Raw genomic sequence first — 12,452 nt, 5'->3', positions numbered from 1 at the left:
CATTAGGGCGGCAATCTCTCGGCAGATTCCATGTGAGTATCGGCTTCCCTGAAATGCACCTCGTAATGACAGAAAGCTTAAGGATAGGTCCTTTTCACACCACAGCAAACGCTGTTTGTGGTTCAAGGACAGAGTCGGAACCAAGCATTCATAATACAAACGAAATATATTCCAAATTAAGGCAGTGCAAATCACACCAACATACGCATTTGGCTGGTTCAATCAAGAGTCAACTTGCACCAATATAACAAACAATAGGGCTTGACGATTCCCTTCACTTTAAAATGTAGCATTGACGAGTTGTTCCCCTTCACATTCCGTGATCGCATGTCTCCTCAGCGACACTCTTCAAATTGTATTCAATTATGGCGGTGGCGGTCGCATTTCAATGGAGGCGAAACGCTAGAGGACCATGTACTGTGCAATTTAAGTGCACATTAAAGAACACCAGATGGTAGAAATTTCCAAGGCCCTCCACTACGGCTTCCCTTTTAATAATATCGTGGTTTTGGGATGTCAAATCCCGGATATTACTACTGTTGAGGCACTCTTCAAAACTTTTCACTGCTTCTTTGGCGTAATTCCTCAACACTTCCTAGAACGACTGACAGCACTACTCATAAAACTTATTTTTGAGACGCTCCCTGGATTTCGTGCCGACTGGTTGTGCGCCCGCACGCTCCGCGCGCTCGCGACCTTCGGCGTCATCGTAGCTCTGGCCGACTGGGCTCGCCCTACGTCATCTCCTGTCGCCGACGATCTTCGACGACAGCGCAGCTCTGATTTACTGGACCTGCTCTACGCCATCTACAGACGCCGACAACATCTCTCGCAAGTGTACCCCGTCCTCGGACTCCAGTGACCGTTCTTCCATCTTTCCTGTCTCTCCTATCCCCTCAGTTTGTTGTTGCTTCTTCTTCCTCTTTTCTATACCTTTACTTCTACCCTTTTATCCCTCCTCACCCCCATCCCTTGTGAGCTCTGTGGCGGTGTCGCTCACTGAAGCAGACAATAACGGGGCTCCCTTTTCTCTTCCTTTCTCTTAAGAACCACTTCATAAAACTTATTTCAACACCATAACTTCTTGCTTCACTGACTGAGTGATTGAGTCACTGCATGATTATGATAGGTCATGCCAAGGTTGGCAAAGCTTCGACACGACTCATCTGTTCTTAGCACAGGGGAAGCTTGAGAATAGGGCTTTCATAATAACAAAAAATACTCCTAATCTAAAACCGAAAAGAGAACAGTTAATGGCTAAGCTGCTAGTAAAAAGGGTCATGAAATTATCACTCCACCGTCTTCATTCTGTTGACGACAGGACGTTTACTCACCCGCAGGACAGCCCCGCCGTAGTGGCCTAGTGGCTAAGGTACTCGGCTGCTGACCCGCAGGTCGCGGCATCAAATCCCGGCTGCGGCGGCTGCATTTCCGATGGAGGCGGAAATGTTGTAGGCCCGTGAGCTCGGATTTGGGTGTACGTTAAAGAACCCCAGGTGGTCGAAATTTCTGGAGCCCTCCACTACGGCATCTCTCATAATCATAGCGTGCTTTTGGGACGTTAAACCCCACAAATCAATCATCACCCGCAGGACACCGATGCTAAGATTGCTTCTTTTCTGGACTTCAACAATCTGTGCTGCAGCAATAAGAAACAGGAAATCAAAACAAATTGCGATATTTTTGGCAAGCTTTACAGTTCCAACTTCAACACGCAGGACTTCTATGAAGATATTTTAGATTGCCGAGTGTTACTTTTACGACGCATTAACCAGAAAAAGTCAAGATCTGAAGAACTTCTGAAATTTATTGTTGAGTGTGGCGATGACAGCGTATTTCCCCACCATCATGTCACCATTCAGATAATGTTAGCCAGTTTGTTCAGTTTCCATCATTGGTTGAGAGAGATCCTTCAGCAAGCAAAATTGATACTTTGCTACTTGCAGGCCACAATGGCCCAGAACAGACTTTCTGATCTTGCTTTATTAAATATGGAGAGAGAATAAACTGAAAAACCAGCTTTGGTGTCATTATAGAACAGTTTGCTTTGTCAGTTTTTGAACACATAATTAACATTGATAAAAAAAAAAGATATCGTATGCAGATTCAATGTACGCGATAAAACCATTTTGAAAAATACAATTTATGGTAATGTCGTGAAAAATGATAAGAATATTTACAGGCTTTCTCTTGTCATTCTCTTTTTTGTGGTTGTATGCAATTTATTTCTTGTGAAGTGAGTCGATAACAAGTGACCGGCATGGTCCATTCCTTATTTCACACTTTGTGGACTCGTGGTGTATTATGCAATCAATGCATGGATGTGCAAAACTTTTATAGTCTACTTAAGTGAAAAAATTTATTTAGAAATTACTCATTTAGTTGGCCAAAATGGGCAGCTGGCGGTTTTTTGCACTTAGTAGATGATAATAATAATAATAGTAGTAATAATAATAATAATAATAATAATAAGCATGAAAATATGTGTGCCATGGGTGCCGTCTTATCTAGTTCTGCCACTGTGTTTGCAGAACTTTACTGCTGGTGTAACTTACAGCAGCCACATGGCCAGTGTTCACTTTGGACGCCACAGCAGGTGTTCATATCCTGCACACAGCATAGTTTCATAAGGTATATTGTTTACTCACACTAAAGGGTCACCAAGACGGAGGGGTTTGTTACTGTTGCAGGCAATACGCATAAACAGACTAAGGTATACTTAAAAGGAAGCGATTTACATTACTAGGTATTTATGAATTGCATTTCGATACAGTAGGCTCCTTAAAAGGGCACTCAAGACAAATATTAAGTTGGCATCTATTGTTTAAATATCGGCTGAGAAACCTCGTAGTGCTGCTTTTGTTCCAATGTAGTGCTTATTCTGAAATAAAATCACATTTTAGTGGACCGCATCACGTTAGTTCACTTCAAATCGCCCACTTGAGAGCTGTCTTTTAGATGCCTCTCTATTCGTGCTCAATGTTGCCTGTCTTTATTACGTGGCCGCCGACACCAGTAGCAGCAAAGCGAGAGTAGTGGGAGCCACAGTAACAACAGCCACTGAACAATTTTCTGCAATCTCCAAGGCAGTGGTTCTGCTTGCTTGGTTCAAATGGGCCCCGCTAGATGGCACCACCTAACCAGCCGAAAGCTGAACTTTTGAACCACTCGTGCCACTCCCTATAGTAATGTCAGGCGGGTATTTTTTTCTATAAATCAAACAAAAGAATAAGCAGTATTTTATTAAGTCTCTTGATGCATGGAAAGTTCTTTTTTTGTTGCAGCTAGTTCGATTACTAATGATTAATTGTTGTAGGACGCTCTCACGTCATCGGGACCATTTTGCGTGACACATTTAGCTGATTTTTTAGTACCTAAGGAACTGCTATTGATAGTACTGCCATATTAGATGTCCTATCCTACGTTGAGCTTTCACTGTGTTGCACACCTTGGGTGAAGCCCCGCCACTCTTAACATCGGCGTGCGGCAGACTCGCAGGCTTCTACTTTACGTGCAGGTCTGCGACACCTGAAAGGCCTGCAAGTGGTACATTTCAAATTTATTTTGCAGGCTGGTCGACCTATGCAGGGTCGCACGTGTGGCGATGTTTGGGTCTGACTGACGCACTCATAGAACAGACACGGACATTTGATGAAACATAAACGAGCATTTAATCAAAACAAGAGCAAAGGCAGGAGTTAACAAAGATAAAACAAAGATACGCTTGATGAAAAAACGACTACGAAACAAACGATGCTGTAAAAGAACTCTACAACAGGTACTGGCAAAAAACACTATGTGGAATGTTAATAAAATAATGACATCATGGAAATTAAAAGAGATACAAAGAATTACAAGAAGATTGTGGCCGCACTTCTGAGTTGCAACGTGCGACGCAGCCAATATTAGCTGGGTGTAATAAAATAACGGTTGAAAAAAATTACAATAGGAAGTTCCATAGAGACCAGTCCAGCTCGTGGTTTACGTAAGAGTTGACGGGGAGTCGCTGATGGTCTCGCCAGCTTATGCAGACGAAGAGGGTGCCTTGTATTGCAGCCGTGTCAATAAGTTTCTAGGGACGCTTCATGCTCGCCGCCTACGCGAGACTCGCGACACCGATGACTACGCTTCTCGCTATTCAACGTCAGCTGCCAAAACAGTCAAATTCCCTTCGGCGCGTGCACATGCCCCTTGGGGTCATTTTCCACGAAAACGAGCCCCCTTCGCTGCAGGCGTAAGAAAGATGCTACGGCGCTGTTGTGGAGTCGTTAGTTGCCGGAAAATTTTTCTCAATACAAAGGCGAAGGGGCGCACGGGCGAGAAAGCCAGACGTTTGTGACACTCTGAAATAAATTATTTGCATTTCATGTTATTTTAAGGGCATAGCAACATCATAGGCTGCTCTGAATGATTGCTGTTAATGTTTTTGATGTCTATGATCATACTGGCCCATACAGTTGTGAGGAATTGAGGGACACAATGTGATGCGTCTCATGGCAGTGAATCATATCAATAGTTTTTTTTACCTCTCCAGGGTTAAATGACTCAACTGTAAAACTTTATTATGTTGACATTTTGAGATACACTAGAGCTGCCTTACGCATTCTGTTTGGTCGTAGCCTGTACTCCATGGAAGAAAAAGCAGTATAGACATGTAAAAAACGTTTTTAAGTGAAAAAACAATTGCTCATGTGACATCACAAGTCTTTGAATATATTTAATAAATTTGTTAGAGCTACAGGCACCATACTTTGTTTTTTCAGACTATTTCAGGTTTTTTCCTTGGGGGCTTTGTGATAATAGATCAGCAGCATGGATGAGTAAACTGCAAATTTAGAAAAAAATTAAAGGTGTCTTTTTTTCTTTTATTTTCACTTCCCCCCCGTGATTTCAATTCAGGGCGTGGAGACTCCTCCCCAGGCAGAACCAAGCGAGCCTTTGCCAGCTTCATCTGCTAACAATTCTAACCACAATCGCGACAGGCGTCGCTGATTCTTGGGGTTTCATGTGCATGTGTGCCAAACTGATTTTATGTTTTGACCAATTGCTTGCATTTTATATTTTAATAAATGTACAGTTTCATTGATTATTGTAGCTTCTTTTGTTTCCTTTATTGGAGTCTATTTTGCTGCTTTGTTCTAATCATTACCTGTGGACATGCTGTGAATGCATGCATACTACATATATGTGTGCATTGTGGTGGGTTAATTATTGGCTGAGAAGGTGCTGTAAAAAAGGGGGGGGAGGGGAATGAAAGGATCGAAGCTTAATGCCACTAAATATTTAATGAAGCTTAATTCTGTGCTACCCAAAGTTTCTGTGTATGGCATCCTACAGTTGTATGAAGGGTCAGACAAGTTTGGCAATAACTTGTTTCTGTTTATTCACTTATGCTATTCATGAGTGCTCAAAAAAAAGTATTGTGAATTGCATTTTCAATTTAATGTGTCCTCAAATTCTGCATTTGCACAGAGTTAGTGAGCAGCAGGAGACCCATGCAGTAGCTGCTGCACAGCACTCATCATCTGTGAAATGTGTTTGTGGTGGTCACACATTGAACCCTTCTAACTTGTGCTCGTGAGTTCAATTTGGAGTTTGTGAGCAGTTGCTAACTCTACAGGCATCTATTGGTAAATTCCTATTTCCAAAATCTCAAGTAGGCTATCGAGGACAAAGCCCTTCAGTTGGAAATGTAATTGCATGACCAGTTGGATTGTTGAATCTTTTCGTAGCATGTAGTGAGGGCCATAGTCGTTAACTGGAACATGAAACAGTAATGTTGTGGATAATGAAATAGTAAAAACACCAAATATAATAAAAGGACCCTTAACAAGCTATATGCAAGAAACTAGATAATCATTGTACTTGCAATTTATCACCTTGATGTTGCGGCTGCTACAATGTCAAGGTGCATGGTGAATCGATTTCTTGGAAGGTAATGGTGTTGCTGCTAGAACTATCTTCTGGTCTGGTGATCAGCCACAAAAGTGGCGCCAATGCAGAGCAGTTAATGCAGCCATGCTACTCATTCCTATTGTGCGCTGTCTACGAGGTATAGCAGTTGGATGTCTGGCAACTCCTTGGGGGAATGGTGGCATCAGGCCGGCACTATACTTTTGGTTGTGCCCGTGCAACTGACAGCGGGTTGCGGTGTAAACTGGACCACAATCTTCCCAGTTCTACGACTGCCAGTCTTTAGCCAAAAACCATGTCTCCACTTCACCACTCCCACAGCTCTGCTTGTTCCAACTATTTTTCCTTTTGCTTTCTCCATTTTTTTTTCGCCTCCTGTGTGCATTCCTTTGGATTTAATGTTTTCTCCTTTCTTTTTCCTGTATCACATCTTCCTCTTTCTTTGATGCCTTCAGAGTTTATGCCTTCAGGTTGTACATAAGGGCTTATTGGTCTACTGTGCGCTCGTTGACGGTTTACGTGCTACGGGACGCCATCTGGCTAAAAGAGTGTTGCGCACTCGTTAACACTTCTAGGGTTTGCATGCAATCAAATATCCGTTAAGTAGACGAGAAGACAACCGCCGCTGTAGTGCATTTTTGTTACAGCATCAGGCGCGGTATCTGAAAGTCGCAGGTTCGATCCTTGCCATTGTCAAGTTGTTGTTGTTGTTTTTTTTTTCGTTTTACTTTCTTCCCATCTATACCACAATTATTACCATGCACTTGAAGCAGTACAGTTAACCTTCCCTGTACCTTCCTTGACTTTGTTATCTGCTGTTTTTTTGAACGTGTCAAACAAAGAAACAGTTCCTTGAAAATTCCTTTCTTTATTCTTTCTTTCTCTTGTATTTATTTCTTTGCACGCTGAATTCTATTTTTGCACTTGTTTTTTTGTTGTTGTTGTTGCAGTTTCACTATTCTTGTTCCCTTCATATATTGTTTCCTCGTAATTTTATTCAAACATGACAGTTAGCCAGGTTGCCACGATGTCCAAAGCTGGCTGCAGTTCATAAGCGTCATGTCTATGATTCCTTCAAGGGTATCAGCATCATGTGGTATCTCAGCGACTACAATGTTCTGCTACAGAATTTGAGATCACAGCTTTAATTTCCAGCACTGATGACCTCACTTGGGTAAGCAACAAAAAAACAAAGCTTTGTGCTATATGTAGGTACACAATTGGCAAATTTAGCCTTAAGGCATTGGCTATACCATCTTTTGTACCCGAGGTGTTGTTTTGGGGCATCGAAGAGCTTCAAAGCCGTTTTTTTTTTAACTTTTATTTGTAGTTGCCGTAATGCTGAAACTAAATAAAATATGTACCATGTAATTAATACCAATGTCATCTGTTATGACCAATTTAGGCTTGGCTTTAAAACTACCTTGTGAAGTCGTAAGAAACTAGTACCTGACCGCAATGGAGCCATAAGGTGATGGGCAATAAAGCTTTGGTGACAAGTGGGCTCTTTCTGAATTCGGGCCCTATGTGCAGGAAAAAATGAGACTGTGTGGCTGCTGTGGTTTAAGGTAGGGTAGGGTATTCTTCAAGAAGACTTGCAAAGGAAAAAAAAGAGCATTCCTTGCTATGGTAATTCAAAAGCCACTGGCTTAAGCAGCCAGAACCACCTTGAGAAGCTCAACAACAGAGCGAAGGGGGTGGGGAGCAATAGTCCCGGTCGGATGCCAGTTGTGTTGTATGGGCCCTGAAAACTTGTCTGTCGCATCTACAAAACTTGCATTACTCGTTGAACTTTGCAGAGTGTCCCTTATCCACATCACACTAGTGGCAATTTTAGGAGGTGCTGCCAACTTGATTGAGCAGTATTGCTAACTTTAACACCAAATAAAATATGTTAGCAGAAACAATTGCTACTAATAATCAGTCGGATGTGACCAAGTATGCAGGGGAAAGGACTAATATCTCAAGTTTGTAATTGTCTTGTTTGGAGCCCTTTATGCTACATCAGTTAGAGTACACCGTAATTTAAAGGACATGGCACTTTACGAGCCTGTCTTGTCATCCATTCATATATCTCAAAGGTCAACATTTTGCAGAAGTCTGCCTGGTTGGTATAGGAATGAGGCAATTAGAAAACTCCAACCGAAAATTGTACTAAACCCGACGTTTCGAAGCCATACCGGCTTCTTTCTCAGGGGTGAGAAAACCGGAGATGTGCGGCGTCTATATACGCTTGCTCACCTTGCGTGAGAGGTTCCCCACAATCCATCTCTAAGCCTGGCAGGAGAGGGAGGGCAACGTCCCAGTGGAGCGGTTGATGTTCTCCGCTGTCTGCTGAATGTGCCAGGATTTGAGGAGGAGTCGCTGGCATGTGTACCTTTCTTTTTCCAGAATAACTGCGTCGTTTGGGTGGATGTGGGGGCCAAACCGCTCGCAGTGTTCTGCTACTGTACTCTGTTGGCTGTTCAGTTGACGGAGGTCGATTTTGTGCTGTCGTGTCCTTTCATGGAAGTTCTTTGTTTACCCAATATAGGAAGCGAAGCAGACGACACCTTGTATCCGGTACACGGCGCCTTGATATTTCTCTGCAGGCGCGTGATATTTGGGGCAAGGGATGAAGCTGCCGATAATGGTAAATGGCTTGTGTGTGACGTTGACCCCTGCCCGTTTCAGTATGCGGGCTATTGTTTCACTAGCGCCGGTGACATATGGCACTGACATGCGTTGTCGTTGCAGTGACAGAGGTGCTGCGTTTTCACTCTTGCGCAGGGCTTTGCGAACAACGCTTTTGTGTAGCCGTTGCGCCGAGGTCACTGATGATTCTATCTTTTTCCTCCTTTTGCCATTGTGGTGATGAGCAAATTTTTTCGGCACTCCGAAAAAGGCTTCGCACCACAGAAAGCTTGTGGCATGTGAGGTGGTTTGTGCTGAAATAGAGGTAGCATCCTGCTTGAGTGGGTTTCCTGAACACTGAAAAGGACAGGTTCTGTTGATGCCTTCTCACAGTAAAGGGGAGAGCCGAATGGTTCTCTTTTTTACTTTGAACTGTATGTCAGGCTCAACAGAGTTCAGGCATGTGAGCAAGTTGTCGACCTCGCCAGGCTTCACCACACAAAAGCAATCATCGACGTAGCGCACAAACATCTTAGGTTTGGGGTCCAACACAAAAAGCGCCTGCTTCTCAATGTCCACCATTACAAGCACTGCCACTGTGGCCAATATTTCTGCCCCTATGACGGTCCCGCTGGTCGGCTTGAAGAAGGCGCTGTTAAAAGAGAAATAGGTTCTGCAGGGGCAGAATTGCAACAGCTGGTGTATCTCATCAACCGAAAGCGGTATTCTGTTGTTCAGGGTGGAGTCGCTGTCGAGAGCCCAGCGCATCACAGAAAGTGCGAGGGGAACGGTTACACTAGTCAAGAGAAACCACATCAAAGGACACTATGCAGTCGGTTTCATCCAGATTTACGTTGGATGCGATTTCCACAAAATTTCCCGAGTGCCGGATGTAGGTTTCTGTTTTGTTAGTCAGGGGAACTACTATCTTGTGAAAATAGGTTGACAAGGCCTGTAGGAGGAACATGAGAAATCGACAATAGGACGAAGTGGAATTTCGGTCTTAAGAACTTTCGGGAGGCCGTAGAAGCTTGGGGCGGAGCCGTTTTTGCATATCAACTTTAGGTAAAAGGCTTTGGATTTTGGATACTGCTTGAAGATTTCGGATAAGAGTTTGTTTGACCTATTTTAGGTTTGTGGGGTTGGATCCATCTTAATCTTGGTGTATGCCCAGTAGCTCTCCTGCTTTCTTCTCATAGTCTGCGCGATACATGACGACCATGCTGTTTCCGGCTGCGAGGATTACGATGTTCCTGTCGTTCTTCAAATCTCTGATAGATTGATTGATTTGTGGGGTTTAACGTCCCAAAACCACCCTATGATTATGAGAGACGCCGTAGTGGAGGGCTCCGGAAATTTCGACCACCTGGGGTTCTTTAACGTGCACCCAAATCTGAGCACACGGGCCTCGACATTTCCGCCTCAAATCTCTGATAGCCCTAATTTCGTCGTTAAGGAGGTTGTTGCCTTGACGAGCTGGTGTGTTTGAAATAATTCATACTACCTTAAGCCTTGCCTCCAGACGGGCGCAGATTTCAATGTTTTGTATCCCGTCCTCGACTGCTGCGACTATTTTGGAGATAGTGGGAGTGGTTGAGATGTTGAAACCATTTACCTTTTGTAGTACAGCTGATTCTGGAGTGAGAGATCACGGGATGAGAGGTTGGTCACAAATGTGTTTGGGGGTGTCATCGCCGCTTTTTGGTGGTGAACTATGTGGTGGAGCTTCCTGTCTTGGTTTACCTTGTGTTTTCTGACCTCGGTGGCCGCTGCTTTCATGGCGAAATCCTCCAGTGATGGCATTATGTTGGGGATGCGATGCTCCAGCTGATGTCGGACGAGGAAAAGGTCCAATTCTTTTTTTTTGATGGTCGCATTGCACTCATGTATGCGTGCGGCGAGCAGGCGTTGTTCAGTTTTTATGATGATCTGGATGCCTTCTGACAAAGGAACTGAGCGTTTCAGACGTAGGCTGTGTTCTTGTGTGAAGTTTACTAACCTTCCTAACAAAATTCTACTCATGCTATGGAAACCTTACGTGTTTATTGCAAACATTGATGACATCGATGGTTTGATAAACCTATCAGTGGGAACTCTATGAATGGAAATCACCAAGTGCCCATGCTGCACACTTTCTCTGGTTTCACAGTAGTGGAGCAGCATTTAGCGCAGGATTTAAAAGTGCACTAATCGATACACAAGGGCAACATTTTTGTATTGACTTGTCATTGATGTGAATAACTATTGACTATGAATAAGCGATTGAGATACTAACATTTATGCATGGATTTTTGAATGCAGTTTATATGGAAAAGTTGCAGGATCTGACAGTTGTGTGGAATATGGCATGGAATATTCATTTTTTTTAATTCCAGAAAATGTGTGTAATTTAAGATATAATTGAAATTGAAGGTCCTGATCCAGGTGATATCGAAAATGAGCACTCTTGGTGCACAAAATATTCCACTGCTATATTATGTCAGACCAGAACTTCTGACAAACAGAAAAAAGGCGCATGACAACAGAACATGGACCTGAAAAGTGCAAACTTCTCAAATATCCAAGTGGAGTGCTTATAATTGCATGGGATGTTTGAGAAGCAACGAATGGCTGCCTTCTTGTTGTGAACAGTGCAGTTCTCTTGGGCATTGCATGAAGTGATCAGATAAGCATAAAACATCACATGCAATGGACAAGCAATGCACTTGCGTATTTGAGATGACTTAAAATTTGAACATGAAGTATCCGTCTGATGCAACATGGCGACAGAATTTTCTGTGTCTGATGCACTCATTAGCGGTATTGCATGGATCAGGGCCTTGAGTTTTAATGATTATATGTGAAATGACCTGTTTTTTTGGGGGGGGATTTCTATACTTGCTCTTCAGCATGTTTAACAGGGTGCGTACAGGTTCTGGAAATCCTTGAAAACTTCTGAATTTGAAAAATGCATTTTCAAGGCCCTTGAAAACCCTAGAATATTTTTCTCATCCTTGAAAATGCCTAGTAAATTTCTTGAGCAGTGCCCTCTCATATCCATGCATTTGTATTCATAGTGTAAAAATAACCAGATGAAGACACAGAAGGAAAACATGCCCACAATATACAGGACAAATATGAATGCAAGTGAATCAAACCAACTAGCCTGCATCACTGCTTTGACTGCTCCACTGTCATATCGATAGTGCGACATCCTAAACATGGTAGATTGTTGTGTAAATCTGTAGCTGCACTTTTCAGAAGCAGTAATGTGACGCAGGCGCACATAGTTCCGTTTTGCAGAAGGGCATGTTAAAAAAAGAAAAGAGAAAAGCCGGTTTTTGGGGCGAGGGCAAAGCAGTGAATGCAATACCTGGAATGTTACTCGAAGAATGGCAAGCTACTCGATACATGCATTGCGCCACTTAAGCACGAATGATGATTGAAAATAACATGCACACGACGAGCGCTTGCGAACAACTGTCGCTGTTCGACTCTTGCAGCGTGCTGCTTAAAAACAAAGAAGGATGCTTGAAAAAAAGTCGCAGGCATGCACAGAATGATTGTAAACAAACAACTGTCACAGTTGTTACTTTGTGTTTGAGTAGCGCACTCCAAGGGTCAACTACGCATCATCCAGTGATCCTAAATTTTTTGTTCTTAAAAACTGTGGCGCATGGAGCATGCCATCTGAGGTCGAGGGCCGACTGGTTTCTTTCCGGCCGTCCCAATCGCATGGACAGCTTAATTTCATAGGAGGGCATGCCTGACTTTTCCGCACCACTCGCCACAGAGGTATAGCCGATGCCTATACAAGCACTGGGGATGCTGCCGCGGTTTAGGTGCACCTTCTCACTTCTGTATGGTTTCGAGCTACTGTATGATGTTTCACTAACGTGGAAATAACATGTCACTGTGTGCAGTCGCAAGGATCATGTTAGAAACAA

General features: G+C 43.3%; 1 protein-coding gene and 1 long non-coding RNA gene across 2 annotated transcripts in view; both read left to right on the top strand.

The window, feature by feature from the left end:
• Positions 1-12,452, top strand: part of LOC119175869 (receptor expression-enhancing protein 2) — a 75,508-nt gene that overhangs the window by 18,857 nt on the left and 44,199 nt on the right. The gene's annotated exons all lie outside the window — the stretch shown is intronic.
• Positions 699-5,089, top strand: LOC142775029 (uncharacterized). The gene is made up of 2 exons (XR_012886650.1): positions 699-2,631; positions 4,900-5,089. It is a non-coding gene; the product is annotated as an uncharacterized LOC142775029 (long non-coding RNA).

The sequence above is a fragment of the Rhipicephalus microplus genome, chromosome X (assembly GCF_043290135.1).
Source record: "Rhipicephalus microplus isolate Deutch F79 chromosome X, USDA_Rmic, whole genome shotgun sequence".
NCBI lineage: Eukaryota > Metazoa > Arthropoda > Arachnida > Ixodida > Ixodidae > Rhipicephalus > Rhipicephalus microplus.
This window is presented reverse-complemented; position numbering and strand designations above follow the sequence as displayed.